General features: G+C 38.2%; 1 non-coding gene across 1 annotated transcript; it reads left to right on the top strand.

Moving 5' to 3' along the window:
- Positions 1-4,231: 4,231 nt before the first annotated feature.
- LOC122049793 lies at positions 4,232-4,337 on the top strand. Its single transcript, XR_006131050.1, has one exon. It is a non-coding gene; the product is annotated as a small nucleolar RNA R71 (small nucleolar RNA).
- Positions 4,338-4,772: the final 435 nt, after the last annotated feature.

Raw genomic sequence — 4,772 nt, 5'->3', positions numbered from 1 at the left:
TCGGATGATCGAGTGAGAGTTTATCTTTACCAAGTCCATAAGAAATCCAAACAATCAATCAAGAATGAGAATTAAGCGCAAACCACCATCAATCATTCAAGATCTAATTGATACAAGCAAGATAATGTCATCGAAACAAGAAAATGGCAAATCCATAAGAGATTACATCAATCCATCATACAAATACTCCCTTAATCTTAGAATACAAGATCTACTCCATGAATCGAGGAAGAAAACCCGAAGAAATAGAGATTACAAGCATTCCTTGAATCCCCCAATCCAAGAAACCAAGAAAAGGGAGAAAGAGAAAACTTATCTACAAAGAAGCTTCGTCTTCGGATCCAATCCACGCTCCGGAGTCGAAATCGTCGAGATCTCCCTTAGAATTGCCCAGAAATCCTCCCAAGAATGGGAGGAAACCACCAAATCTTGCTTTCTCCCAAAGGGGGAGAGATCCCCTTTCAATTCATGAAGGAAGGTTTAAATAGAGGAGGGAATCGGGCGCCACACGGCCCCTCGACACGGCCGTGTGAGATCCACACGGCCATGTCCAGTTCCTTCTCTGCCAATGCTGCATGGCCGTGTGGTGCACACGCCAAAGACCTCTCGCTCTGGAAATGCTACACGCCGTGTGGTGCACACGCCACCACCGGCCTCTGAAACCTCACACGTGTAGATCCACACGGCCACCACCTGCTTGGCCTCTGGAAACCTCACATGGCCATGTAGATTTACACGGCCATGTAAGGTTTCAGCACTAGATGCCATACATGGCCGTGTGCATCTCACACCCCCTTGCATGGCCCTTGCACACCCTTTGTCTTAGCTTTGAATAGTTATGTTTCATTGCAACATCTTTTAGGCCACCAAGATGGGGTTTTCTCCCGTTTAAGTCTTCATCAAAGTTGTAGATCTTGAAGTTATCTACAAGTCGGTATAAAGAACAGCCCAAATCTCCAACCGATCACAAAGTTATGGCCGTTTTAGTTTCGGTCTGCAGTGCAGAAAACCTCACACGGCCTTCACACGGCCGTGTGAGGTTCACACGGCCCCAACATGACCCCTACACGGCCTTAACACGCCCATGTGAGTTCTACACGGCCAGAACATGAAGAAAACATAGTTTTGCATGCCCATGTCACTCTGGAAGCTCTAGACTTCATTTAAACTCTGTTTTTACTCCAAATCACGTCCTGTCAATCAAAATAAGCAAAGAGTAGATCTCCGAACAGAATATAATGAAAGTATGACATTCTAATGAAATAGGGTGCAATAAACATAGATTATGCCAATGAAATACAAGTAGATGAGCGTCAAAGTATGCATAAAAGAGTATATAATCTACGCGCATCACACCCCAGACTTAAACCTTTGCTTGTCCTCAAGCAAAATGCTGCAGTCTAAATTCATATGTTCTACAACATATTCATAAAACCTAGTGCACTTTCCTAATTCTATCAAAAAGTTTTATTAACAAGCGTGATCATGGAAACAAGTAAAGTATGGTTCAAGCATAAGAATCTTGTGCACAGTGTAAAAGTAACTCAACACCCTTCAAGTTTCAATCCATGTCCTAGTCAAGTCGTCATCAAATTTGAATTCATAATATTTCCAGTGAAAGACAAGTAACCAGTGATAGGCACTTACTCACCATTCACTTGGTTCATATTTCTCAACTAACCCAAGGTCTCAAAGGTGTGCTCAATCTCAAGGGAAGCTAAGCAGTCATTTCCCCAGTAACCTAACTCGGTCTCAAAGGGGTGACTTGCTAGATTCCACTCATGACAACTGTTTTTTATATCCCTCTTTTTTTTTTTTTTATAAGTGTTTGCATTGTGCAAAACTTATTCATAAATGTACTTTTAGCACACATGTTGGGATATTTTGATTTTTCCAAATGAGCTTTAATGATTTGAGCCTCATCCAGTAACCAAAATGAAAGTTGAGAAATCACCATGGAAACCAAGTACTAAGCAAACAAGATGAATCATGACTATTTCAATGACATCAACTATTCAAGCATCAAGCACAAGTGTAGTGAAGATAAAATCCTTAAGGTTGAACCAAAACTAAAACTCATCACAATAAGATTCTTAGCTTATTAATGCTTCCCAAGATAGAAAAAAGAACTACACAAAGTTTACTAGTAGCATCATGCGAACATCATGAATCGAGACAATAATCGTGCTAACATTTCACTTGAATCCAAGAAAGCATATAAGTGAAGTTTTGATGTTCTCAAGATGTATGCCACATAAAATCAAAACACAATGCAAGACATAAGCAAAAAACAAAAACAAACAAAGCAAATCAAATGCATCTAATGCATCCCCCCAGACTTAAATTTTTCATTGTCCCAATGAAAACTAAAAACAATGTGGAGGAGATTTTAAAAGAAGTTACCAAGTGATGAGCTCCAAATGGTTGACGTTCATGTTTTTAAAGATACTCCTCCATCCAATACTCACATTCCTCCACAACTTTGAATTCTACAACAATAAGATAGACAAGAAAAATTAAGTAGAGGATACATGTTTATTATAAAGAGAGAACTAAAGACATAAAAGAAAATAAGGAAAATGAACTTGGGTTGCCTCCCAAGAAGCGCTTGTTTAAGGTCATTAGCTCGACCACCTCATTAGATTCATCTAAATCTTGCTCTTGGAGGGGTAAGATATTTTAGAACCCTCCTACCAAGGGATCTTATTATGGAGGGAGCTTTCATCAAAGGAGCTACAAAGTAAAGTATAACTCTCTCCATCTTCGTCTTCTTGGAAATTTTTTTAGGTGGTCGAAGACGGTTCAGATTGAGCTTCCAATTATTGGCCCATGTGAAATCTGCACATCCAAAAGAAAAACAAATCTCCCACAAGCATGTTATATAGTATAGAGCTAGAACCATATCAAGATAAGATGAATAAGTAATAAAAACTGAATCACATCCAACAAAGTCAATTATAGGTACCTCCATAAAGTTTTCCAAAAGATCACAAGAAATACTAACCTTACTTTGCTGAGAAATACCTGAAATTTCTAAACATGTAGATGTGACTTCCTCTGAATCAAATGATGGTTCTGGCTCTAGCTTAGGTGTTGATGATATCAATGATGGTGATTCTCGAGACTCTACTAGCTCTGTATAAGTCCCTACACATTGTTCCACAACATGATCAATTCTTAAAACCTCTAAGGGTTGTCTTGACAAAGGTGGTGATCCTTGAGATGTCGCTTCCACAACACAACTCGCTACACATTCTTCCATATCATCATCATCAACACATACATCAAAAATAAACCAACATCTATGTCCTCAATAGGAGAATCAATAACAAGAGGATCAATAACTTCACTTGCAGTTTTAAGTTGATCTACCACATCACATTCATCATCTGAAAATTCGATGTCACTATAACACCTTATAAAATTTTGAGATAGATCTGAAAACTTATTTACCACTACATTATCAATAAAATCCTCATCTGAAAAATCTTCATCTTCATATATATTCAAAAATCTACACTCAACCATATTAGTGTCACAGGATTTGCCGAAGTCTTTATTTTCATTGACCCCCACTAACCTTTGTGGAAAAGGAACCCTTAGTGAAGGTCCTGGGAAAGATTGAACTCCCTTTTTCCCAAATTCCCTTTGAGCTTTTGGAGGAGGTCCAACTTGCTTATCTAATGTTGGTGTGATTAATCGTTGAGGGAAAGGTACTTCTGGCCTTTGGGAACTTCCCAGAGAAATGGAACTCAGTTCTTGTGATCTTCTATTATTCTTCTCCTCAATTCTAAACATGTCGTTCTTCAGAAGTTCTTCATGATTTTTTCCACTTCTCAACCCAACATCATTACACTTTTCATTGGATCTTGACTGTGTAGGAGGGGGATCTTCTTTAAACCATTTTGAAACAATACTACCAAGCTTTGCCCCCAAATGTTTGAACTCCTCACTCTGTGACTTGTGAATTTCAACATTTTTAGGTGGTTGAATTTCATTTTGTTTGACAGGCTCTCTTACATTTATAGCTTGCACTTTTTGAATATCTGAGGGAAATTCCATCCAACTTTTGTTCGACCATTCATGGAGGTTCAATGTCACTTGATCAATTAACGAATAAGCTTCATCTACACTTTTGTCCATAAAAGAACCTCCAGCTGATGAATCCAATAAAGTCTTGTCTGAGAAAGAAATTCCCCCATAGAATATGTGCAAAATCAACCATTTTTCAAAACCATGATGAGGGCACTGTCTTTGAAGACTCTTGAATCTATCCCATGCTTCAAATAATGATTCTCCATATGCCTGAGAAAAATTTGTTATGCAATTCCTCATATACACCGTTCTACTTGGAGGGAAAAAATGATTCAGAAATTGCTTCTCCAATTGTTCCCAACTTGTGATGCTTTGAGGACAGAGAGAATATAGCCAAGTCCTTGCTTTATCCTTGATACTGAAAGGAAATATCATCAATCGAACTGCATTTGCTGATACTCCTTCACATTTCACCAAATCACAAATCTCTAAAAATGTTTCAAGATGCAGATAAGGACTTTCTGATACTTCTCCTCCAAATTTGTGACCTTGTATCATGAAAATTATCTCTGGGTCTAGTTGGAAACTTTCTACTTCAATTTGAGGTTGCACAATGGGAGATAAAAATCTTGCAGAAAATGGTGTAGAAAAATTTCTCATGGTCCTGCTTGACATGTTAGTGCTCATGGATATTCAAGAAGAAAAAGAAAATTACCAAGAATCAAAAACAAGAAATA

This window comes from Zingiber officinale, chromosome 2B (assembly GCF_018446385.1).
Source record: "Zingiber officinale cultivar Zhangliang chromosome 2B, Zo_v1.1, whole genome shotgun sequence".
In the NCBI taxonomy this organism is placed as follows: domain Eukaryota; kingdom Viridiplantae; phylum Streptophyta; class Magnoliopsida; order Zingiberales; family Zingiberaceae; genus Zingiber; species Zingiber officinale.
Note: the sequence above shows the minus strand (reverse complement) of the source record. Positions and strands in the feature narration are given on the sequence as shown.